Below are 27511 nucleotides of genomic sequence, written 5' to 3'. Positions count from 1 at the left end.
CAAGAGACTGGGTAGTACCAAAGGAAGTAACTTCACCTTGAACAATGGCCTGATTTAAGGAAGTAAAGAAAAACTTTTTGGTTACAAATGTTCCACTGGCAAACAAGTTTAGTAGTCTTAGTTACTTAGTAAGAATTTGTCCACAATGCAAAACTGCATTAATTCAACACTAATTGGCACAAAATTAATGGTTTTGCTGTGAAAAGGCATAAGGATAGTTGGTTTAGGAAAGGGAATTAGTGACAGTGACTGAAGTTATAAGATTGTAAACTGGAAAGGAATGATGGAGAAATACTTAGGTGGTATTTCTTCCTGCCCGCTCAAAGAAAACAGAACACCTTCTCAACAATCCATAAATTTTCACAACCTCCCCAAAAGAATTACACTCTTCACATGACAGAAGTGCTCAAGTATGTACATTATTTATGAAGGTATTGAAATGCATAAAGGTTCAAATTAGTTTAGTGAAACCCAATCAGGAAAAGTCTATGCACTCAGCCAATTTTACCACCTCACTTTATCACTCACTTTTACCACCTTAGATACATTCAGATCAACATTCAAGACTACTAAATGGGAATTTCTAGGCTTTCTTATGAAGGTACAGTCTGATTCATTATCACAGAATCACAGTGCAGAAGAGGCCCTTCGGCACATCGAGGCTGCACCGACACATGAGAAACACCTGACACATTTACCAGCACTTGGCCTATAGCCTTGAATGTTATGACATGCCAAGTGCTCATCCAGGTACTTTTTAAAAGGATGTGGGGCAACCCGCCTCCACCACCCTCCCAGGCAGCGCATTCCACCATCTGGGTAAAAAGGTTTCTCCTCACATCCCCCCTATACCTCATGCTCCTCACCTTGAACTTATGTCCCCTCGTGACTGACCCTTCAACTAAGCTTCTCCCTATCCATCCTGTCCATGCCCCTCAATCTTGTACACCTCAATTGGGTCACCCCTCAGTCTTCTCTGCTCCAACGAAAACAATCCAAGTCTATCCAAATTCTCTTCACAACTTAAATGTTTCATCCCAGGCAACATCCTGGTGTATCTCCTCTGCACCCCATCCAGTGCAATCACATCCTTCCTATAATGTGGCGACCGGATCTGCACACAGTACTCCAGCTGTGGCCTCACCAAGGTTCAATACAACTCCAACATGACCTCCCTACTTTTGTAATCTTTGCCTCGATTGATAAAGGCAAGTGCCCCATATGCCTTTTTCACCCCGGCAGTAACATGCCCCTCTGCCTTCAGAGATCTATGGACACACATGCCAAGGTCCCATTGTTCCTCAGAACCTCCTAGTGCCATGCCATTCATTTAATACTTCCTTGACAAATTACTCCTTCCAAAGTGTATCACCTCACACATTTCAGGGTTAAATTCCATCTGTCACTTATCTGCCCATTTGACCATCCCGTCTATACCTTCCTGTAGCCCAAGGCACTCATCCTCACTGTTAACCACCCAGCCAATCTTTGTGTCATCCGCAAACTTACTAATCCTACCCCCCAACATAGTCATCTATGTCGTTTATATAAAATGATAAATAATAGATCCTTGTGGTACACAACTGGACACTGGCTTCCAGTCACTAAAGCATCCTTCTGTCATCACCCTTTGTCTCCTACAATTAAGCCAATTTTGAATCCACCTTATCAAATTACCCTGTATCCCATGTGCATTTGCCTGCTTTATAAGTCTCCCATGTGGGACCTTGTCAAAAGATTTTGCTGAAATCCATATAAACTACGTCAACTGCACTACCCTCATCTACACACCTGGTTACCTCAAAAAATTCAATCAAATTTGTTAGGCATCACATCCCTCTGACAAAGACATGCTGACTATCCCTGATCAAACCTTGCCTCTCCAAGTGGAGATAGATTCTCTCCTTCAGAAGTTTCTCCAATAGTTTCCCTGCCAATGACAAGAGACTCACTGGCCTGTAGTTTCCTGGCTTATCTCTACAACCCTTCTTAAATATCAGAACCGCATTAGCTGTTCTCCAGTCCTCTAGCACCTCCCCCGTGGCCAGAGGAATTAAAAATTTGGGCCAGAGCCCCTGCGATCTTCTCCCTTGCCTCCCTCAGCAATCTGGGACACAAATCATCTGGACCTGGAGATTTGTCCACTTTTAAGCCTGCCAACACCTCCAATAAAAGAAGAGTTGACGTTTCGAGTCCTCATGACCCTTCGACAGAACTTGCGTTCGAGTCCAAGAAATAGTTGAAATATAAGCTGGTTTAAGGTGTGTGTGTGGGGGGCGGAGAGATAGAGAGACAAAGAGGTGGAGGGGGGGGGGGTGTGGTTGTAGGGACAAACAAGCAGTGATAGAAGCAGATCATCAAAAGATGTCAACGACAATAGTACAATAGAACACATAGGTGTTAAAATTAAAGTTGGTGATATTATCTAAACGAATGTGCTAATTAAGAATGGATGGTAGGGCACTCAAGGTATAGCTCTAGTGGGTTTTTTTTATATAATGGAAATAGGTGGGAAAAGGAAAATCTTTATAATTTATTGGAAAAAAAAGGGAAGGGGGAAACAGAAAGGGGGTGGGGATGGGGGAGGGAGCTTACGACCTAAAGTTGTTGAATTCAATATTCAGTCCGGAAGGCTGTAAAGTCCCTAGTCGGAAGATGAGGTGTTGTTCCTCCAGTTTGCGTTGGGCTTCACTGGAACAATGCAGCAAGCCAAGGACAGATATGTGGGCAAGAGAGCAGGGTGGAGTGTTGAAATGGCAAGCGACAGGGAGGTTTGGGTCATTCTTGCGGACAGACCGCAGGTGTTCTGCAAAGCGGTCGCCCAGTTTACGTTTGGTCTCTCCAATGTAGAGGAGACCACATTGGGAGCAACGAATGCAGTAGACTAAGTTGGGGGAAATGCAAGTGAAATGCTGCTTCACTTGAAAGGAGTGTTTGGGTCCTTGGACGGTGAGGAGAGAGGAAGTGAAGGGGCAGGTGTTGCATCTTTTGCGTGGGCATGGGGTGGTGCCATAGGAGGGGGTTGAGGAGTAGGGGGTGATGGAGGAGTGGACCAGGGTGTCCCGGAGGGAGCGATCCCTACGGAATGCCGATAAGGGGGGTGAAGGGAAGATGTGTTTGGTGGCGGCATCATGCTGGAGTTGGCGGAAATGGCGGAGGATGATCCTTTGAATGCGGAGGCTGGTGGGGTGATAAGTGAGGACAAGGGGGACCCTATCATGTTTCTGGGAGGGAGGAGAAGGCATGAGGGCGGATGCGCGGGAGATGGGCTGGACACGGTTGAGGGCCCTGTCAACGACCGTGGGTGGAAAACCTCGGTTAAGGAAGAAGGAGGACATGTCAGAGGAACTGTTTTTGAATGTAGCATCATCGGAACAGATGCGACGGAGGCGAAGGAACTGAGAAAATGGGATGGAGTCCTTACAGGAAGCGGGGTGTGAGGAGCTGTAGTCGAGATAGCTGTGGGAGTCGGTGGGTTTGTAATGGATATTGGTGGACAGTCTATCACCAGAGATTGAGACAGAGAGGTCAAGGAAGGGAAGGGAAGTGTCAGAGATGGACCACGTGAAAATGATGGAGGGGTGGAGATTGGAAGCAAAATTAATAAATTTTTCCAAGTCCTGACGAGAGCATGAAGCGGCACCGAAGTAATCATCGATGTACCGGAGAAAGAGTTGTGGAAGGGGGCCGGAGTAGGACTGCAACAAGGAATGTTCCACATACCCCATAAAGAGACAGGCATAGCTGGGGCCCATGCGGGTACCCATAGCCACACCTTTTATTTGGAGGAAGTGAGAGGAGTTGAAGGAGAAATTGTTCAGTGTGAGAACAAGTTCAGCCAGACGGAGGAGAGTAGTGGTGGATGGGGATTGTTCGGGCCTCTGTTCGAGGAAGAAGCTAAGGGCCATCAGACCATCCTGGTGGGGGATGGAGGTGTAGAGGGATTGGACGTCCATGGTGAAGAGGAAGCGGTTGGGGCCAGGGAACTGGAAATTGTTGATGTGACGTAAGGTGTCAGAGGAATCACGGATGTAGGTGGGAAGGGACTGGACAAGGGGAGAGAGAAGGGAGTCAAGATAACGAGAAATGAGTTCTGTGGGGCAGGAACAAGCTGAGACGATCGGTCTACCGGGGCAGTTCTGTTTGTGGATTTTGGGTAGGAGATAGAAGCAGGCCGTCCGAGGTTGGGAGACTATCAGGTTGGAAGCTGTGGGAGGGAGATCCCCAGAGGAGATGAGGTCAGTGACAGTCCTGGAAACAATGGCTTGATGTTCAGTGGTGGGGTCATGGTCCAGGGAGAGGTAGGAGGAAGTGTCTGCGAGTTGACACTCAGCCTCCGCGAGGTAGAGGTCAGTGCGCCAGACAACAACAGCACCACCCTTGTCAGTGGGTTTGATGACAATGTCAGGGTTGGACCTGAGAGAATGGAGTGCAGTAAGTTCAGAGAGAGACAGGTTAGAATGGGTGAGAGGAGCAGAGAAATTGAGACGACTAATGTCGCGCCGACAGTTCTCAATGAAAAGATCAAGAGAAGGTAAGAATCCAGAGGGAGGGGTCCAGGTGGAGGGAGAATATTGGAGATGGGTAAAAGGATCCGTTGAACTGGGAGAGGACTCCTGCCCAAAGAAGTGAGCCCGGAGACGAAGACGGCGGAAGAAGAGTTCAGCATCATGCCGAGCCCGAAATTCATTGAGGTGAGGGCGTAAGGGTATGAAACTAAGTCCTTTGCTGAGCACTGAACGTTCAGCATCGGAGAGGGGAAGGTCAGGGGGTATAGTGAATACACGGCTGGGGTTGGGATTGGAAGAAAGGGTGGGGACGGAGGAACAGGCAGGGGTGGAGGGTCCTAGATGGGTGTTGGTGTCAATGAGTTGTTGCAGCTTGCGTTCCTTAGCACTTGAGAGAAAGAGAAAAAGTTTCTTGTTGAGGCGTCGGATGAGCCGAAGGATAAAATGAAACTGGGGGCACGCGCAGCTTTGAAAAAGGGTACGGCGGTGCTGCTGGAGGGTGAGGTCGAGTGTGTTCATATGGCGGCGCATGGCACTGAGTGTGGATTTCAGAATGTGACGGGAACAGCAGTCCGAGAAACGTTTTATGTCCCGGAGATACCTGTAATCCTGGGTGGGTTCGAAACATGAGGAGTGGAATTTCAGTTGAAATCCACGTGGGGTAAGTCGGAGACGGAGACAGTCACTGAGAAAGGAGATATGGCTGTGAAAGCGGGTTTTAGTAAACACCTTGTCAAACACTAGGAGGGAAATGGAAAGCAAGGAAGGTGAGCAAGACAACAGAGAGATACGGAAATCTTGTCGCAGAGAGGAACAGAACTTCTTCAAGGAGGTAGGCATTTCTTGAAGAGCAGTGGCAGTCAATTAAACACAGAGATAAAAACAAAAAAACTGCGGATGCTGGAAATCCAAAACAAAATCAGAATTACCTGGAAAAACTCAGCAGGTCTGGCAGCATCGGCGGAGAAGAAAAGAGTTGACGTTTCGAGTCCTCATGACCCTTCGACAGAACTTGCGTTCGAGTCCAAGAAAGAGTTGAAATATAAGCTGGTTTAAGGTGTGTGTGTGGGGGGCGGAGAGATAGAGAGACAAAGAGGTGGAGGGGGGGGGGGTGTGGTTGTAGGGACAAACAAGCAGTGATAGAAGCAGATCATCAAAAGATGTCAACGACAATAGTACAATAGAACACATAGGTGTTAAAATTAAAGTTGGTGATATTATCTAAACGAATGTGCTAATTAAGAATGGATGGTAGGGCACTCAAGGTATAGCTCTAGTGGGTTTTTTTTTTATATAATGGAAATAGGTGGGAAAAGGAAAATCTTTATAACTTATTGGAAAAAAAAGGGAAGGGGGAAACAGAAAGGGGGTGGGGATGGGGGAGGGAGCTTACGACCTAAAGTTGTTGAATTCAATATTCAGTCCGGAAGGCTGTAAAGTCCCTAGTCGGAAGATGAGGTGTTGTTCCTCCAGTTTGCGTTGGGCTTCACTGGAGCAATGCAGCAAGCCAAGGACAGACATGTGGGCAAGAGAGCAGGGTGGAGTGTTGAAATGGCAAGCGACAGGGAGGTTTGGGTCATTCTTGCGGACAGACCGCAGGTGTTCTGCAAAGCGGTCGCCCAGTTTACGTTTGGTCTCTCCAATGTAGAGGAGACCACATTGGGAGCAACGAATGCAGTAGACTAAGTTGGGGGAAATGCAAGTGAAATGCTGCTTCACTTGAAAGGAGTGTTTGGGTCCTTGGACGGTGAGGAGAGAGGAAGTGAAGGGGCAGGTGTTGCATCTTTTGCGTGGGCATGGGGTGGTGCCATAGGAGGGGGTTGAGGAGTAGGGGGTGATGGAGGAGTGGACCAGGGTGTCCCGGAGGGAGCGATCCCTACGGAATGCCGATAAGGGGGGTGAAGGGAAGATGTGTTTGGTGGCGGCATCATGCTGGAATTGGCGGAAATGGCGGAGGATGATCCTTTGAATGCGGAGGCTGGTGGGGTGATAAGTGAGGACAAGGGGGACCCTATCATGTTTCTGGGAGGGAGGAGAAGGCATGAGGGCGGATGCGCGGGAGATGGGCTGGACACGGTTGAGGGCCCTGTCAACGACCGTAGGTGGAAAACCTCGGTTAAGGAAGAAGGAGGACATGTCAGAGGAACTGTTTTTGAATGTAGCATCATCGGAACAGATGCGACGGAGGCGAAGGAACTGAGAAAATGGGATGGAGTCCTTACAGGAAGCGGGGTGTGAGGAGCTGTAGTCGAGATAGCTGTGGGAGTCGGTGGGTTTGTAATGGATATTGGTGGACAGTCTATCACCAGAGATTGAGACAGAGAGGTCAAGGAAGGGAAGGGAAGTGTCAGAGATGGACCACATGAAAATGATGGAGGGGTGGAGATTGGAAGCAAAATTAATAAATTTTTCCAAGTCCTGACGAGAGCATGAAGCGGCACCGAAGTAATCATCGATGTACCGGAGAAAGAGTTGTGGAAGGGGGCCGGAGTAGGACTGCAACAAGGACCCCTCCCTCTGGATTCTTACCTTCTCTTGATCTTTTCATTGAGAACTGTCGGCGCGACATTAGTCGTCTCAATTTCTCTGCTCCTCTCACCCATTCTAACCTGTCTCTCTCTGAACTTACTGCACTCCATTCTCTCAGGTCCAACCCTGACATTGTCATCAAACCCACTGACAAGGGTGGTGCTGTTGTTGTCTGGCGCACTGACCTCTACCTCGCGGAGGCTGAGTGTCAACTCGCAGACACTTCCTCCTACCTCTCCCTGGACCATGACCCCACCACTGAACATCAAGCCATTGTTTCCAGGACTGTCACTGACCTCATCTCCTCTGGGGATCTCCCTCCCACAGCTTCCAACCTGATAGTCTCCCAACCTCGGACGGCCCGCTTCTATCTCCTACCCAAAATCCACAAACAGAACTGCCCCGGTAGACCGATCGTCTCAGCTTGTTCCTGCCCCACAGAACTCATTTCTCGTTATCTTGACTCCCTTCTCTCTCCCCTTGTCCAGTCCCTTCCCACCTACATCCGTGATTCCTCTGACACCTTACGTCACATCAACAATTTCCAGTTCCCTGGCCCCAACCGCTTCCTCTTCACCATGGACGTCCAATCCCTCTACACCTCCATCCCCCACCAGGATGGTCTGATGGCCCTTAGCTTCTTCCTCGAACAGAGGCCCGAACAATCCCCATCCACCACTACTCTCCTCCGTCTGGCTGAACTTGTTCTCACACTGAACAATTTCTCCTTCAACTCCTCTCACTTCCTCCAAATAAAAGGTGTGGCTATGGGTACCCGCATGGGCCCCAGCTATGCCTGTCTCTTTATGGGGTATGTGGAACATTCCTTGTTGCAGTCCTACTCCGGCCCCCTTCCACAACTCTTTCTCCGGTACATCGATGATTACTTCGGTGCCGCTTCATGCTCTCGTCAGGACTTGGAAAAATTTATTAATTTTGCTTCCAATCTCCACCCCTCCATCATTTTCACGTGGTCCATCTCTGACACTTCCCTTCCCTTCCTTGACCTCTCTGTCTCAATCTCTGGTGATAGACTGTCCACCAATATCCATTACAAACCCACCGACTCCCACAGCTATCTCGACTACAGCTCCTCACACCCCGCTTCCTGTAAGGACTCCATCCCATCTTCTCAGTTCCTTCGCCTCCGTCGCATCTGTTCCGATGATGCTACATTCAAAAACAGTTCCTCTGACATGTCCTCCTTCTTCCTTAACCGAGGTTTTCCACCCACGGTCGTTGACAGGGCCCTCAACCGTGTCCAGCCCATCTCCCGCGCATCCGCCCTCATGCCTTCTCCTCCCTCCCAGAAACATGATAGGGTCCCCCTTGTCCTCACTTATCACCCCACCAGCCTCCGCATTCAAAGGATCATCCTCCGCCATTTCCGCCAATTCCAGCATGATGCCGCCACCAAACACATCTTCCCTTCACCCCCCTTATCGGCATTCCGTAGGGATCGCTCCCTCCGGGACACCCTGGTCCACTCCTCCATCACCCCCTACTCCTCAACCCCCTCCTATGGCACCACCCCATGCCCACGCAAAAGATGCAACACCTGCCCCTTCACTTCCTCTCTCCTCACCGTCCAAGGACCCAAACACTCCTTTCAAGTGAAGCAGCATTTCACTTGCATTTCCCCCAACTTAGTCTACTGCATTCGTTGCTCCCAATGTGGTCTCCTCTACATTGGAGAGACCAAACGTAAACTGGGCGACCGCTTTGCAGAACACCTGCGGTCTGTCCGCAAGAATGACCCAAACCTCCCTGTCGCTTGCCATTTCAACACTCCACCCTGCTCTCTTGCCCACATGTCTGTCCTTGGCTTGCTGCATTGCTCCAGTGAAGCCCAACGCAAACTGGAGGAACAACACCTCATCTTCCGACTAGGGACTTTACAGCCTTCCGGACTGAATATTGAATTCAACAACTTTAGGTCGTAAGCTCCCTCCCCCATCCCCACCCCCTTTGTTTCCCCCTTCCCTTTTTTTTCCAATAAGTTATAAAGATTTTCCTTTTCCCACCTATTTCCATTATATAAAAAAAAAACCCACTAGAGCTATACCTTGAGTGCCCTACCATCCATTCTTAATTAGCACATTCGTTTAGATAATATCACCAACTTTAATTTTAACACCTATGTGTTCTATTGTACTATTGTCGTTGACATCTTTTGATGATCTGCTTCTATCACTGCTTGTTTGTCCCTACAACCACACCCCCCCCCCCTCCACCTCTTTGTCTCTCTATCTCTCCGCCCCCCACACACACACCTTAAACCAGCTTATATTTCAACTCTTTCTTGGACTCGAACGCAAGTTCTGTCGAAGGGTCATGAGGACTCGAAACGTCAACTCTTTTCTTCTCCGCCGATGCTGCCAGACCTGCTGAGTTTTTCCAGGTAATTCTGATTTTGTTTTGGATTTCCAGCATCCGCAGTTTTTTTGTTTTTAACACCTCCAATACCTTGCCACTCCCTATATCAATTTGCTCAAGAACCTCGCAGTCTCTCTCAGAGTTCGATACCTTCATCCTCATTCTCTTGGGTGAAGACAGATGTGAAGTATTCATTCAACACTCTAGCGATGTCATCTGCTCCACCCACAGATTGCCTCTTGGTTCCTTATGGGCCCTACTCTTTCCCTGGTTATCCTCTTCCCACTGATATACTTATAGAATATCTTGGGATTTTCCCTACTTCTACCAGCCAGAGCTTTCTCATATCCCCTTTCTGCTCTCCTAATTGCTTTCTTAAGCTGCACCCTGCACTTTCTGTACTCCACTAATTCCTCTGCTGATTTCCCTTGTACCTGCTAAAAGCCTTTCTTTTCCTTCTCATCGTAACCTGAATACCTCCGGTCATCCATGGTTCTCTGGGCTTGTTACTCCTTCCTATCACCCTGGAGGAACATATTGAGTCTGTACCCTCCCCATTTCCTTTTTGAACACCGCCCCCCCTCCCCCGCCACTGCTCCTCTATCGATTTACCCACAAGTAGCTGTTCCCAATCTACTTTGGCCAGATCCTGCCTTATTTTACTAAAATCCACTCTCCCCTAATCCAAAACATTTTTTTTGCAACTTGTCTATTTCTTTGTCCATAACAAACTTAAACTGTACCATGTTGTGGTCGCTATCACTAAACTGATCCCCCACCACCACCTCAGCCACCTGTCCGGCTTCATTCCCCAGAATTAGGTTCAGCACTGCACCGTCCCTTGTTAGACCCTCTACGTATTGACCTAAAAAGTTCTTCTGTACACATTTCAAGAAATCCACTTCATCCAAGCCCTTAACATCATGCCAATCCCAATTAATGTTGGGAAAGTTGAAATCACCTAATATAATTACCCTATTGTTATTGTTTTTACATACCTCCACAAATTGTGCACATATTTGCTCCTCAATTTCCCACTGACTATCTAGGGGTCTATAATAAACACATAACAATGTGGCTGCCCCTTTTTTATTCCTAAGCTCTACCCACAAAGCTTCATTCGATGCCCCCTCCACGATATCATCTCTCCTTACTTAACTGACTCCTTAACTAATAATGCAATGCCTCCTCCTCTTTTACCCCCTCCCCTTTCACGCCTGAAGTATCTATATCCCAGAATGTTGAGCTGCCAATCCTACCCCTCCCTCAACCACACCTCTGTGATGGCTACTATATCACAATTCCTTGTGTCAATACTCACCCATAACTCATCCGTTTTACCTATAATACTCCTGGCATTAAAGTAGAAGCCATCCAGCCTTGCCTTACTCCCTTGAAACTTAATGCAACTATACTCCCTCTGACTGGATTGTTTTACTATATTATGTGTCCCTATTCTGCTAACATTGTGTCCCCTCCCCCTGCCGAATTAGTTTAAACTCATCCCAACAGCACTAGCAAACCCGCCCGCAAAGATGTTAGTCCCACTCTGGTTCAGATGTAGACTGTCCCGCTTGTACAGGTCCCACTTTCCCTAGAAACGGTCCCAGTGATCCAGGAATCTAAAACCCTCCCTCCTGCACCAACTCTCTTGGACTGCTTGGTGGTCACCCATTCCCTTCCTTCCTCAGGTCCTTTCAGCTGCGGTGTGACCACCTCTCTAGACGTGCTATCCACGATGTTTTCAGACTCATGGATGCTCCAGTGTCCCCAGCCGCCGTTCCAGCTCTGAAACCCAAGCTTCCAGGAGCTGCAGCTGGACACTTCCTGCACACATGCTGGTCCCAGGCACTGGAAATGTTCCCAGCTTCCCACATGGAGCACGAGGAGTACACCAAGGCTTTGAGCTCTCCTGCCATGACTTATCCCTTTAAATTAAGCCTCTTAAATCAATTACTCTAGGGCCCTTCTTTCCCAATCCTCGTTACTACAGAATATACAAACTATAAATCACAAAAAGATCTTAAACTATAAGTAATAAAAGTAGTAAATCCTTAGCCAGCCTTACCCACTACTTACTAGTCATTTCTCTCCCCTGTAGCCTCTTCTGCTGCAATAGGGCAAGACCACTCTCTGAAGATTTAAGTAGTTGGATAGCAAATAAAAAATGCAAAGAGCACCTCTTCCCCTCTACACCAAATTCCCACTGTGCACCATGCCAATACCCAAACTCACTCTGGCTATGTCTCACTCACAATGAGGTCTCTACCCGATCGTGTGCTTCTAATAATCCCTTTCTTAAATAAAGCTGAGGTGAGCTGAGATGACACGCTAGTTAAACTTCAAAAAGTAATCAACACCTATTCAGGCCCTAATCAGGCTTCAGGTGATGACAGTTAATTGTCACACAGTCAGCTACCTTACCAACCTTCTAACTAAACTACTGAACTTACAAAAATTAAAGAAAAAGACTTACCAGTTCAAAACAATCAGCTCAGACAATCCTCAACTCCACTTTCCTGCCTTATTTCCCATCCCTAGTTACCCTTGAGGTGGTGGTTAATATAAGCCTAGTGTTGCAATCTGTCCTCATAATTTAACCCTTTAACCGAAGCTACTTTTAGAGTTTTATTGTAAAAAGAATTACAAACACTCTAGTTACAAATTTTGTAACCAAAAATAAACTCTGGCATTTAATAAATAAATATTTATTCTGCCACTTCAACTCTCTACTTAAGCAGATTCTTTAGTAGAAATCAAGGTGGTCATTTCAGTGGGTAAATTCCAAATTGCTATTTTTCCCACCATTGGTATTTAACATCATGCTCAACTTAGGATAAGCTGGGTGAACCAGACGGTCTTTTCCTGTCTGGCATTATTCAGATGTAACACAGCAGAGCAGTGTGCAACTCTGATGTGGAGTTGGAATGTGGAGTTGGAATACCCCACCCTCTACTGGCTACATACTAACCAGTGACCCGGGCAGCCATTATCCCAGGTGTCCCCATACTGGAAACTTGTGGCCACAGAAGGACAAGCAATGGTCCAGCCCTTAATAGGTCTGATCCAAATGTGACCCAAGACATTACTATCGGTCAAAACCCACCATTCCAAGATGAGCAGGTTCTATGTCAGATGACTTGACTGGCCTGCCATGTTTGAAAACATGTCAACAATGGAGGTTTGAAAGCTATATAATTTAGCATTTAACTACTGGAATATATTTAAAAATGTTGCTTCAAAATTCTAATTATTAGTCAGCAACGATGATTTAGAGCACAGATGTCTGGCCATAAACCACACAATCAATTACACAAGTACATCTCAAAGCCCAAACAGACATGTTTGGATTCCAAGCGAAATGTAGATTGATTTTTAAACCCTTCACATTTTTGAGTAACATACAAACAATCTAAACTAACAATTGAAAAGTGTTCTGTTAACCGTTCCAAATGATGGCAATTCTATGCTCTTTCAAACGTTCCAGAACCACAATGAATTTAAGTTACTAACTTCTCAGCATTAGCTCACAAATAAAAACACTTGCTCACCTTGTGTCAACACTAAAAGTCCTTGTTCTAGGTCTTCAGGGAAAATAATAAATTTAAAATAATGTTTGCCATAGCAAGGCCAGAAAGCCAAACAGTTCATTATTTCAAAAGAGGGACAACTACTCAAGCTCTAAAAAGTTTGAGCCTTAAAGAATCTTTAAACAGAAATTGCTAACAACTTGCATTTATGTAGTGTTTTCACAACATGTAATGTCTGCTCTACCTGAAGACAAGTCCTTGGCTCACTGATGCTTCATCCTGAGCAATTTTTACCCAAGGTGGCTTGCCACTGCCCTCCACCCTTAGAGAAGTTCCAAGTCTGCCTCAACCAGAATGGGAATCAAACCCCGGCATGATTCTGAACCATATGCTAGCCAACCAGCCCCTATTTAGTACTTTAACACAAACATTCCAGGGTGATTCACAGAGGCGTTACCAAAATTTGACACCGTGCCACAGATATTAGGGCAGGTGGCCAAAAGCTTGTCTAAGAGGTAGGTTTTAAAGGAGAGCCTTAAAAGGCAGGCTTGCATTTATATAGCATTTTTCACAACTATCAGATGACTTAAAAAGGACTTTGCAGCCAATGAAGTACTTTTGAAGCTTGGTCATTGTCGCAGCAGCCAATTCATACACAGCAAGTTTTCACAAACAACAATAATGTGATAATGACCAAATAATCAGTTTTTCTGATGTTAGTTTCAGAAATGTGTTCAACAGAACATCCTTGATCAATATGCCCTCAGCCTAACTAGAAAGGAGGCATTGCTGGATCTGATGCTAGGGAATGAGATAAGCCAAGTGTCTGTGGGGGAGTACTTGGGCAAGAGCAATCATCATAGCATAACGTTTAGATTAGTAATGCAGAACAGCAAGAAACTATTTAAAATAGAATGCCTGATTTGGAAGAAGGCTAATTTCAATGGAATGAGAAGGGATGCAGCCAGGGTAAAACAGAATCAACCATGGACAGGAAAAACTAAGGAAAGGTGCTTCAGGTATAGGCTAGGTGCACTTCAACAAGGGATTGTAGGGAGGCCAAAACCAGGACTCCTTGGATGATGAGGCAGAGAGAGAATGTGATGAATCAAAGAGGTGTATGAAGCATTTCAGGTGAATTCTCCAAGCCGGAACCAGATCAAATACAGTAGGTTGAGAGGGGAAGTGAAGAGGAAAGCAAGTCAGGCAAAGACAAAACATGAGAATAGAACTGGCAGTCAACATAAAAGGGAACCCAAACATCTTCTACCAGCATGTAAATAGTAACAAGGTAGAACGTGTCAGGGTGGGGCCTATAGGAATAAAGCAAGTGATACACACTAAGAGGCACAGAGCAAGGTGAGTAAACTCCGCAATGTACTTATTAAGGAACCGGAATCTCTCAATATCAGTAGTAGACCTAATGGGAGGAGTGAAAATTGAGAAGGAGGAAGTACTTATTAGAAAGGCTGGCTATGCTCAGAGTGGATAAGTCACCTAGTGTGGATGGCTTGCATCCCAGGTTTCTAAAGAAGTGGGGGTGGAGATAGCAGAAGAGCTTTCCATAACCTTTCAGTGTTCCCTCCGCACAGGGTTGGAGTGTGGCAAATGTGATACCCATATTCAAGAAGGAATATAAGGCTAGCCCAGGCAACAACAGGGCAGTTAGTTTACCATCAGTGTTGGGTAAAGCTTTAGAAATAATAATCGAGGGAAAATAAATCAGACACTTGGAGAGGTGAGAGTTAGTTAAGATTAGCCAGCACGGATTTGTAAAAGGCAGATCATGTGTGACTAATCAAATTGAATTTTTTGATGAAATAACTGAAAAGGTCGATGAAGGCAATGCAGTCTATGTTGTTTATATGGGTTTTAAAAAAACATTTAACAAAGTACCACAAAAAGCTGGTTAGAAAAACAGCCTCATTGAGTAGGGGGGTCAATGTCAACTTGAATGAAAAAAATTGGCTTCAAGACATTGGTTACTTTTTCCTGATTGGAGGATGGTAAACTGTGGTGTTCCCCAAAGGTCAGTGTGAGGACAACTTCTTTTTCCACTACAAATAAAGGACTTGGATATTGAATTACAGGATAAAATTTGGCAATGATACCAAACTTGGAGAAGAGGCAAATAGTGAGGATGGTACAATTAGCTGCAACAGGACAATGGCATATTAGCAGAATGGACAGACAAACGAGAGATGGAATTTAATATATAGTGGTGAGGTGGTGCATTTTGGCAGAAGGGATAGCAAAAGAAAATACAGACTAAATGGCACAGTTCTAAATGTACAAGAACAGAGAAACAGAAGGGTGCATGTGAATAGATCTTTGTGGCAGGTAGTGATCCTACAACCAACTGATCAGATCTAAGCTCTGCAATCCTGCCACATCCAATGGCGAATGGCAGTGAACAATTGAACAACTCACTGGAGGTGGCAGCTCCACAAATATCCCCATCCTCAATGATGGGGGAACCCAGCAAAAGACAAGACTAAAGCATTTTCAACAATCTTCAGCCAGAAGTGCCAAGTGGATGATCTCCACCTCTGCCACCTTCAGAGGTCCCCAGCATCACAGATGCCAGTCTTCAGCCAATTCGATTCACTCCATGTGATATCAAGTGGCTGAAGGCACTGGATACTGCAAAGGCTATGGGGCCTGACAATATTCCAGCAATAGTATTAAAGACTGGTGCTCCAGAACTTGCCGTGCTCCTAACCAAGCTGTTCCAGCACAGCTACAACCCTGACATCTACCCTGCAATGTGGAAAACTGCCCAGCTATGTCCTGTACAGAAAAAGCAGGACAATTCCAGCCTGGCCAATTACCACCCAATCAGTGAACTCTCCACAATCAGTAAAATGATGGAAGCAGTCATCAACAGTGCTATCAAGTGGCACTTGCTTAGCAATAACCTGCCCAATGATGCTCAGTTTGGGTTCTGCCAAGGCTACTCAGCCCTGATCTCATTATAGCCTTTGTTGAAACATGGACAAAAAAGAGCTGAACACCTGAAGTGAGAGAGTGACTGCCTTTGATATCAAGGCCACATTTGACCAAGTGTGGCATCAAGGACCCCCAGCAAAGCTGGAGTCAATGCGAATCAGGGGGAAAACTCTCCACTGGTTGAAGTCATACCTAGCACAAAGGAAGGTGGTTGTGGTTGTTGGGAGTCAATCACCTCAGCTCCAGGACATCACTGCAGGAGTTCCTCAGGGTAGTGTCCTAGGCCTAATCATCTTCATTTGCTTCATTAATAACCTTTCTTCCATCATAAGGTCAGAAGTGGGGATGTTCACTGATGATTGCACAATGTTCCGCCCCATTCTCGACAACATTCATACTTAAGGAGTCCATTTCCAAATGCAGCAAGATCTGGACAATTTCCAGGCTTGGGCTGATAAATAGCAGGTAACATTTGTGGCAAAGTGCCAGGCAGTGACCATTGCCCCTTGAAATTCAATGGCATTACCACTGCTGATTCCCCCACTGTTTACATCCTGGGGATTACCTTTGACCAGAAACTGAACTGGGCTAGCCATATAAATACTATGGCTACAAGACCAGGTCAAAGGCTAAGAATCCTGTGGTCAGTAACTCCCTCCTGTCTGCCCAAGGCACAATTCAGGGAGGAGTGTGATAGAATACATTCCAATTGCCTGGATGAGTACAGCTCCAATAATAATGAAGGAGCTTGGCATCACCCAAACAAAACAGCCCTCTTGACTGGCACCCCAGCCACATTCACTCCCTATACTGCTGACAAGCAGTGGCAGCAGTGTGTACCATCTACAAGATGCATTGCAGGAACTCACCAAGGCTTCACAGACCTTCCAAACCCATGACCACTACCATCTAGTAGGACAAGTGCAGCAGGTGCATGAGATCACCACCACCTAGAAGTTCCCCTCCAAGTCACTCACCAACCTGACTTGGAAATATATCACCGTTCCTTTACTATTGCTGGGTCAAAATCCTGGAACTCCCTCGCTTATAACATTGTGCATGTACCTACACCACAGGGACTGCAGCAATTCAAGGAGGCAGCTCACCACCATCTTCTCAAGAGCAATTAGGGATAGGCAATAAATGCTGGTCTAGCTAGTGACACCCACAAAAAGTACTGAGAGTGGCTAGCAAAACATATGAGATCTTGGGATTCATAAATAGAGGCAATGATTATAAAAGCAGGGAAGTTATGTCAAACGTCTATAAAGCTCCAATTAGTCCACAGCCTGTATTGTGTCCAGTTCTTGTCACCATATTTTAGGATGTAAGGGTCATTGGAAGAGATTTACCAGATTGGTTCCAGGGATGGGGATTTTAGCTAGTGTTAGGTTGGAGAAGCTGGGGTTGTTCTCCTAGTAACAAAGGAGATGGGGAAGATTTGATTGGGATGTACAAGATTAGGACAGGTTGGGATAAGGTAGGCAAGGAGAAACTGTTCCCATAAGCTGGTGGTACTAGAACGAGGGCACGCATATTTAAGGCTTCAAAAAGGTTCTGCAGGAAGGTGCCGTTTGGGTGACAACTATTTCCCAGGAACTCAGGAAGAGTGGAGCTACTGTTTCAGGTGACTGTGAACCATATCTATTGAGTGAGAAAAATGATAAATCCAACATACAGGAGAACAAATTGTAAAAACTATGAGGTTACACATGGTGCCACATTTGTGCAGGGAGTGATGCAAATGATTACAATCTCACGAGATGGCCTTTGTTGCATCTGCTATTCCATGTGTATTATACTTTGTACCAACCATAATTTGCCTGTTAACACACTCTTAATTTATTGATTGATTCATGTTAAAGTAGAAGTTACAAAAGGTGAAAACAGGTTGGAAATTTGTTGTTTGGTAAATTTGCTCATTTTGGTTTTAACAAAATTGGGGGCTCATCCAGGGATAAACCAAAAGAATGTAAAACAGGTTTGCTGGAGCTTTCAAGCATTTAAACAAGACTTAACATTTGCTTCTGCTATATTGTATTGGGAAATCAACAATGGCACCTGAGGCTTGAGCCTTTGTGGATAGAGATGATCTATCAGGCTTGAAACAGTTGAGAAAATATGATTCACAGGCTGTGGCAGAGCACATAGGGATTAATGCAAGATCAGGAGCTAAGAGAGATGGGATCCTTGAATAATTGACTAGACACCTGGGGCTTGAGGAAGAATGGACCAGTTCCCTTAAGTGATGTAATACTACTGGCCAGAACTGAAAACATAAATATAACTAAGAAAGACTGACATGGAAAGAGAGAAATTAGTAAGAGAGGTAAGGAAACAGAAAACTTTTAGAAAAAAAAATCAAAATGGAGCAGAAGTTCCAATTATATGAACTTGAGCTGATGAGAAGTGTGGCTGACTCAGAGGGAAGTCCACTTAATTTTGATTTGAAGATTTCTCACTTCATACCTAAATTTAGCAAGGAGGGAGTAGAGATGTAGTTCCCATTGTTTGGGGAATTGCCATGAATTTGAATTGGCTACACTCCTAAAATGCATTTTGCTGGGAAGGCTGGGAAGTGTATGCATCTACTTCAAAATAGCGCTTGCGTGATTATGAGGAAGAGTGCCATACTCAACTCAAGTTTGCATCAGAGGACTATAGGCAGGAATTTAGGAATTTGAGGAGAACAGGCCAGACCCATGCAGAATTTGTCAGGGAAATGGAAAAAGTGCGACAGGTGATGTAGATTGATAAAGGTAGAACAGAACATCAATAACCCTAGGGATATGTTGGAAGAGCAGGAATACAAAAATAATGCTCCTTTGGGGTTAAGGTCTCACCTAGAAAACCACAAAGTTCATAAAATAAAGGGGAGCCTCAGTAGCAGCAGACAAATGCAAAAGAGAGCTGAAGAAACTGAATGCAGACTTGGAGTTGTGAGTGGGTAGTTTGGTGGAGGGGGGAAGGAGGGAGGTATCAGTTTCCTTTTTCCATCTTTCTCACCCCATGTGAATTGGTTCTTGCTCTACTACAGGAAAAGGAGCTAGCTGTTTGATGAGTAAGTGGGTAAGTTCTATTCTAACCACATTTAAAATAGTATACAAATTGGTGGTGAAGTTAATAAAAAATAAAAAAGCAACATGTGATTAATATAATTAAGTAATTATTTAAAACACATTAAGGATGGCAGGACAGGTGAGGTCAAGAGTGCAGCATGTGGGTGCTCCTGGATAACATTGTGTTCCAGGGAAACACATCTGCAGTGTTGGCGGCTTAAGGGACTTCGGCTCAGTCACTGAGCTGCAGACTCTGCAACACATCAGAGAGGAGGAAAGTTACCTGGATGCTTTATACCCGGAGGCAGTCACACCACTTAGAATAGGGTCTTCTGATTTGGTCATTGATCAGGGATAGGAGGGTGTGACTGCGAGTGAAGCAGGTAAGGGGGCCCAGAGGGCAGGAGTGAGAGCCTCTGCATTGTCCAATAGGTGTGAGGTTCTCTCAGCTTGTTTGGATGAGAGCAGGGGCTGCAGGGTGGATGAGCAAACTGACCATGGCACAAAAAGCCATTCATATTGAGGGAGCAAAAAGAAACGTAGCGGTAGTAGGGGACAGTATAGTGAGGGGGGATGAACACTCTCCTCTGTAGCCAAAAGCAGGTCCAAATGGCTGTGTTGCCTGCCTGGTGCCAGGGTTCGGGACACATGCTCAGGGCTGGAGAGGAACTCGCAGTGGGAGGGGGAGGATCCAGTTGTCATGTAGGTATCAGCAACATCGGTAGAACTAGGAAAGAGGTTCGGAGTAGAGAGTATCGGGAGCTAGGCAGTAAATTGAAAAGCAGAACCTCAAGGGTTATAATCTGTGGATTATTACCCAAGCCGTTAGCAAATTGGCAGAGTACATAAAATTAAGGAGTTGAATGCATAGCTCAAAGGCTGGCGTGGGAGAAGGGGTGTTCTGGTTTGTGGGGTACTGGCACTAGTATTGGGGAAACTGGGGGCTGTACCGTAGGGACAGCCTACAACTGAACTGGCCTGGGGCCAGTGTTCTTGTGAACTGCATGAGGGAAGTAGAGAGGATTTTAAACTAAATAGTGGTGGCACGGGATCAAATGTGGAAAGGTGTGATATATCAGAGTACAGACAAAATAAAAGAGGAAAATAGTAATATGGGAAAATGAGGGTCAAAGAATAATAGGAAAAAACCTAAATGCACAAAGAATCAAGACCAGATGTTACAAAGATAAGAAAAAGACTAAACTAAAGGTTCTGTATCTGAATGCACATAGCATTCATAAATTGATAGCGCATGTTGAAGTAAATATGATCTGACAGCCATTACAGGGACTTGGCTGCAAGATGACAAGGATTGGGTCCTGAATATTGAGGGGGTACATGACATTCAAGAAGAATAGGGAGCAAGGTAAAGCACTGTTAATCAAGGACGGCATTGAGCAGTAATTAGAAATGATTTTGGTTCAGGAGGTCAGGATGTAGAATCAGTTTAGGTGGAGATGAGGAATAGTAGAGGAAAGAAGTCACCAGTGGGAGTAGTCAACGGCCCCCTAACAGTTGTCACAATTTAGGACTAAGTATACAAGAAGAAATATTGGGTGCTTGTGTTAAAGGGACAGCAATAATCATGGGTCACGTTAATCTACATATTAGCTGAAAATCAGATTAGCAGTAGTAGCCTGGATGAAGATTTCGTTCATAGAATACTTTTGAGATATTTCTTAGAGCAGCATGCTCTGGAGCCAGCCAAAGGGTAGATTATATTAGACTTGGTATTGTGTAATGTGACAGGAGTAATTAATGACCTCAGAGTAAAGGCACCCCTGGGGAGCAGCAACCACAATGAGAGTGAATTTTACATCCAGTTTGAAAGGGAGCAGAGTGGGCCTTAGACTAGTATTTTAAATTTAAATAAGGGCATCTATATGGGCATGAAAGCTGAACCAGCTGAACTGTACTGGGATACTAGGCTACAGGATAGATCAAGAGAGAAGCATTGGCAGACATTTAAGGGGTTCTTTCAGGATACTCAGAATAAGTATATTCCTACTATAAAGCAAATTCTAAAGGGCTTACCCACCATCCATGTTTAACTTTAGAAGTCAAAGAAAGCAAACTTAAGGTAAAAGCATATAACTGCACAAATACAAGTTGGTGGTCAGATGATTGGTCAGGATATAAAGAACTGCAAAGAACATCTAAAAGGTTAATCAGGAGAAAGAAATTAGAGTATGAGAGGATGCTAGCTAGAAACGTGCAAATGGGTAGCAAGAGTTTCTACAGGCAGTTAGACAGGAATAAACTGAAGTAAGTGTTGGTCCTCTAAAGTGAGAATGGGGAGTTAATAGTAGATAATAAGGAAATGACAGATGAAGTGAACAAATATTTTACTTCTGTCTTCAATATAGGGAGTACAAAAAACATTCCAGTAGTAGCTGTGAATCAGGGCCTGGAGAGGAGAGGAACTTGGTGAAATTACAATCACTAGGGAAGCAATGCTGAGCAAACTGATGGAGCTGCGGGCTGACAAGTCTCCGGGTCCTGATGGACTTCATCCTGGGGTCTTAAAAGAGGTGGCTAACAATTTATCTATATCTGTCTGCAAACTCATTGTCGTCTTCACAAACACTTTTCTACCTATCTTTGTGTTGTCTTGTGTTGGTTTTAATTATCCAAAATTCCCTAGATACAGGAAAAATTCCATCAGACTGGAAAGCAATAAATATTACCCCTCAGTTCAAGAACGGAGAGAGGCAGAAAACAGCAAACTATAGACCAGTTAGCTTAACATCTGTCGTGATGAAGGTGCTAGAATCAATCATTAAAGAGGCAAGCAGAAAGCGTCAGCGTGGTTTTTGTGAAAGGGAAATCATGTTTAACCAATTTTGGATTTCTCTGAAGGAGTAACATGTGCAGTGGATAGAGGGGAGACTGTAGAGATGTTGTACTTGGATTTCCAGAAAGCATTTGATAAGGTGCCACATCAAAAGTTATTGCAGAAAATAAAAGCTCAGTGTAGGGGGTAACATATTAGCCTGGATAAAAGATTAGCAGGCTGGCATAAACCAGAGTAAATGGTCTTTTTCTGATTGGCAGGATGTGACGAGTGGAATCCCAAAGGGGTCTGTGCTGGGGTCTCAACTTTCATTGATGAATTAGCTATGGGGAACAAAGGCACAGTAGCTAAATTTGAAGACAACACAAAGATAGGTAGAAAAGTGTGTGTGAAGACGAGAATGAGTTTGCAGACAGATATAGATAAGTTGAGTGAATGGGCAAAAATCTGACAGATGGAGTATAACGTTAGAAAATGTGAAGTTGTTCACTTTAGCAGGAAGAATAAAAAAAGCACAATATTACTTAAACAGCGAACGATTGCCGAATTCCGAGGTGCCGAGGATCTACGTTGTTGTGCATGAATCAAAAAAATTTATTATGCAGGTTCAGCATGTAATCAAGAAGGCTAATGGAATGTTATCCTTTATCCTGAGAGTAATTGAACATAAAAGGATGTTATTCTTCAGTTATACAGGGCATTGGTGAGGCCACATCTCAAATACTATGTGCAGTTTTCATTTCATTATTTAAGGAAGGATGTAAATGCAATGGAGACAGATCAGAGGAGGTTTACTAGATTGATAGCTGGAACAAGCAGGTTGTCTTTTGAGGATAGATTGGGCAGACTGGGATTGTTTCCACTGGAGTTTAGAAGGGTGAGGGGTGACTTGATTGAAGACAAGATCCTGAATGTTTTGACAAAGTGGATGTAGAAAGGATGTTCTCTCTTGTGGGTGAGCCCAGAACTAGGGAGCACTTTTAAAATTAGGGGTCACCTTTATAGGACTGATGAGAATTTTTTTTCTGAGGGTTGTGCAACTTTGGAACACACTGCCTCAGAAGGCAGCAGCAGGGTCACTGAATATTTTTAAGACAGAGGCAGATGCATTCCTGTTAGGCAAAGGAATCAAAGGTTACCCGGGAATGTGGAACTCAAAACACAAACAGATCAACCATGATTATATTGAATGGCGGAGCAGGCTTTAGGGGCCGAATGGCCCACTTCTGCCCCTATTTCATAAGTTCATGTTTGTATGAATTAACATATATGATGATTAGTAACAGGCCCCACTTTGGTACTTTCCAGAGGAACTAGAATGAGACGAAGGTCGATGAAGAGAAGTCAGGCCCTGCTGAGAAAGGGAAAGGTGGTAAAGATCCAGGCCTTTCTTGGATTAGCAGAAAAGAAGGTTCAGAGGACAGGTTTAGCTCAAAGTGGCTGACATGCTACTTTTGTCACAAGAAAGGGCACATGAAGGCTGAATGCTGGAAGTTAAAAACTAAACCAGTCATGCTTGCCCAGTCAAGGGGTGTTCCTCCAGCTGATAACATCCTGGCCAGTTAAAGTTCACACCAAGCAGGGAGTCTCCCCCGCAGTCGGTGAGAGGGTGAATTGGGTGATGGAAAGCGATAGATTTTCTTGCTCAAGGGTAAATACTTTACTTGTTCACCCGGTGAGGCAGGCAAATAGGATTATTCTTAATACGGGATGAGCACAGTCACTGACATTGGCAGGTGACAAAGCTCTCTCCAAAATGTTTGCTAAATAAAAAGTATTGATTCAGGGTAGTGATGAAAATGATTTATTTGTTCCTTTGTATAACATTAATGTAAAGCGAAGTCACTGGTCCTGTTACTATGGGTGCCGTTCCAACTTTGCCCACTGAATGTGTGATTTCTTGTTAGGAAACAACTTGAATGGGAATGAGGTACTGCTGTCTCCAGTGATTTCAGGAAAGCCCGTTGAGATTGTTGAAACTGAAACTGTACAGGAAAAGCCAAGAGGCTTAAAAGAATCCATGACCATCTGTAAGCCTGCTGCAAGAAATAACGTTTTGACTAAAGGTGTCGCAAGAGTCAGGAACGCAGCCTGAATATAGAAGGACAAGAGGGAAAAAGGAGAAACTAATAAGAAAAGCAAGGGTAGCGCATGAAGAGAGGCTGGCAGTGTACATAAAAGGAAATCCCAAGATCTTCTATAAGCATGTAAATAATAAAAGGGTGGTAAAAGAAAGAGTAGGGCCGATTAGGGACAAAAAGGGGACTTGCATGTGCAGGCTGGAGAAATAGTGGAGATATTGAACGAGTACTTTGTATCTGTCTTTACAAAGGAAGAACTTGCTATCCAGGCCAAGACAAGAGAGGTGGTAACTGGTACATTAGAAGAGCTTACAATTGACAGAAAGGTGTTGGAAAGGCTACCTCTACTTAAAATAGATAAGCTACTAGGACCAGATGAGATGCATCCAAGGGCACTGAGGGTAGAGAAAGTGGAAATTGCAGAGGCACTAGTGATAATCTTCCAGTCTTCCTTAGACACAGGGGAGGTGCCAGAGGACTGAAGAACTGTGAATGTTACACCCTCGTTCAAAAAGGGGTGCAAGGATAAAGCTGGCAACCACAGACCAGTCAGTTTGACCTCAGTTGTAGGGAAACTTCTGGAAACTATAGTGTGAGATAAAAATCAATAATCACAGACAAGAGCAGAATATTAAAGAAAGCCAGCACGGATTCATCAAGGGAAAATCATGCTTAACTAACCGCTGGAGCATTTTTTTTGAGGTGGTAACAGAGAAAGTTGATGAAGGAAATGCTGTTATGTGGTGTTTATGGGTTGTCAAAAGGTATTTGATACAATGCCACACAACAGAATTGAGCAAACGTCTAGGTCATGGAATAAAAGGGACTGGGATAAGAAATTGGCTGTGTGACAGGAAACAGTAAGGATAGATGGTTGTTTTTTTAAGATTGGAAGAAAGAACGGAGGGACCTTGGTGTATACGTACATAGGTCATTGAAGATGGCAGGGCATGTTGAGAGCAGTTAATAAATCATACAGTATCTTAGGCTTTATTAATAGGGGCAGTGAGTACAAGATAAGGAGGTCATGTTGAACTTATATAAGACAGTTAGGCCTTCTCTGGAGAACTGCGTCCAGTTTTGGATGCCATACTTGAGGAAGGATGTGAAGGCATTGAAGAGACTACACAGGAGATTCACAAGAATGATTCCTGGGATGAAGAACATTAACTATGAGGATAGATTAGGGGGGTAGGGACTGTTTTCCTTGGAGAAAACATGGCTGAGAGGAGACTTGATAGAGGTGTTCAAGATCCTGAGGGGTACGCACAAGGTAAATCGTGAGAAACTGTGTTCCCACTCATGAGAAGGTCAAGAACTAGAGGGCACAGATTCAAAATAATTGGCAAAAACAGTAAAGGGGATGTGAAGAAAATTTTTTTCATCCAGAGGGTGGTTGGAGTCTGGAACAAACTTCCTGAAAGGGTGGTGGAGGCAGATTCGATAGAGGTATTCAAGAGGGAATTGGATTGCTACCTGATGTGCAGAGTTACAGGCATAAAGCAGGAGAGTGGGACTTAGCCAGTGTGGACTCAATGGGCTGAATGGTCTCCTGCTGCACTGTAAAAATACTGTGATACTGTAATTTTAGAGACACCAGAGCATCGGGCTGAAAATGAGTCAATGGCAGTTGAAGATGATGTAAAGCTATCTGAATTAAAAATGCAGAAAATGTATGAGCAAAATGAGGCAAAGCAGATAGCAACAATGCTCAAAGCTAACGAGGAAGGAAAACATGCTTTGAAAGCGAGTAGAAAACCTGAGTCCGATGCCGACAGACACTACAGAGCTCCTGCTGGAACAGCATTAAACAATGTCCATAGGCAATGGGGGGAAACAAATAGAATTCAAGAAAATTTGCGAACAGAGTAAAAAAAAAAAATCAGGCTTTCTTAGCTGAACATTGACATAACCATAATGAAGTTCTAAAGCAGCCAGACCAAAAAATGAACTGCTGCACAAAAGGAAGCAACATTAAACCTGCAACTCCTGGAAAATAAAACTGGAGGATAAAATTCGGGAGAAGTTAAAAATGATTCTGAATTTAAACAGAATGAGGCAAATTCAGTCGCTCTAAAGGTCAACTCGGATGTTTGGTTGGTTGAAACTTTTTTCCCCGAGACTTGGGCATTCAAAATGCATGCAGAAAAATGAAGTTAAAAACTGAACAGACTGTTCAAAGTCTGTCATCAGGTTTCCACTGTTTAAAACAATTGCATACCTGACTTTAAGAACAAAGGGAATCCAGAAGATTCAAAGACATATAACAGGGGATTTCTCCTGGATTAGAATTCATAGTCCATTCTGCAAGTATCCAGAAGCCAGATGGTTTGCCAGCAATCAGCAGTGTTGTCCTTGGCAAAGTTAACCAGACCAAGCAAACTGTAAAACCTTGCGGTCCAACACATATGCTATTTCAGCATCCCGACTCTGCACAATCCAATCCAGATTTTAAAAAGCATCATAGAGAATGCAAAACCAAGGCACTTGTCTGTATAGACCACAACGGTGGTGTTCTTACAAAAGTTTGAAACCAAGAATCAGGCAGTTTCGATGGAGTTTGATGCTCCAGTCATTTCAGCCTTCAACTTGCACAATGTGAAGGCAGCTACCCCTGTTGAGAGTTGAAAAAACAAGGCGCAGTAACAATGTCCTCAAGTCAGGTTTTATAAGTTTGTAAAACAACACTGTTCGTAATAAAAATTGTCTTATAAATATGTTGTATCATTGTTACCTGTATAACATGTAACATGCTAGTTGAAGTGTTAGGATGTTAAGGACTTGCTGTATTTCAAACACTGTTGTAAAGAATTACTATGGGTGGAGGGGGTGTATGATAACCATTGACCCAGAAGCAGTAGAGTAAGGAAAGTCCCAGAGGATTGGAGAACAGCCAATGTAACACTCTTATTCAAAAAAGGGAGGGGGGGTGAGAAAACAAAGAAAAAACAGGTATCTTTAGGCCAGTTAGCTTAACATCTGTCATTGGAAAAAATGTTGGAGTCTATCATAAAAGATGTAATAGAGCATTTAGAAATACATAATCTAATCAAGCAGAGTCAGCATGGCTTCATGAAGGGGAAATCATGACTAACAAATTTATCAAAAATTCTTTTGAGGTGGCAACAAACAGGTTAGATGTAGGGGAACCGGCAGATGTAATATATTGGGATTTCCAAAAAGTGCTCAATAGGTTACTGTGCACGAGGCTATTTAATAAGAGTCCATGGTGTTGGAGGTAGTATATTAGCATGGATAGAGGATTGGCTAACCAATCGAAGACATTTAGGATAAGGGGGGGCACTTTCAGGATGGCAACCTGTAACTAGTGGAGTGCCACAGGGATCAGTGCTGGGGCCTCAATTATTTACAATATATACTAATGACTTGGATGAGGGAAGAGAATGTATTATCACCAAGTTTGTGGTTGACACAAAAATAGGTGGGAAGGCAAGTGGTGAGGATGACAGGGGTATAGGCAGGTTAGGTGAGTGGGCAAAAACGTGGCAGATGGAATATAATGTGGAAAAGCGTGAGGTTATGCACTTTGGCAAGAAGAATAGAGGAGCTGAATATCATTTAAATGGAGAAAGACTTCAGAAGGTTGCAACAGAGGGATTTGAGAGTCCTTGTGCATGAATCCCAAAAAGCTAACATACAACTTCAACAGGTAATTGGGAAGGCA

The 27511-nt window shown here is 44.4% G+C and overlaps 1 protein-coding gene across 1 annotated transcript in view; it reads right to left on the bottom strand.

Annotated features, from left to right (window-relative positions):
- dazl (deleted in azoospermia-like) overlaps positions 1-27511 on the bottom strand; it is a 198076-nt gene that overhangs the window by 158497 nt on the left and 12068 nt on the right. The window lies entirely within an intron of this gene.

Source organism: Carcharodon carcharias, chromosome 3 (assembly GCF_017639515.1).
Source record: "Carcharodon carcharias isolate sCarCar2 chromosome 3, sCarCar2.pri, whole genome shotgun sequence".
In the NCBI taxonomy this organism is placed as follows: Eukaryota; Metazoa; Chordata; class Chondrichthyes; order Lamniformes; family Lamnidae; genus Carcharodon; species Carcharodon carcharias.
This window is presented reverse-complemented; position numbering and strand designations above follow the sequence as displayed.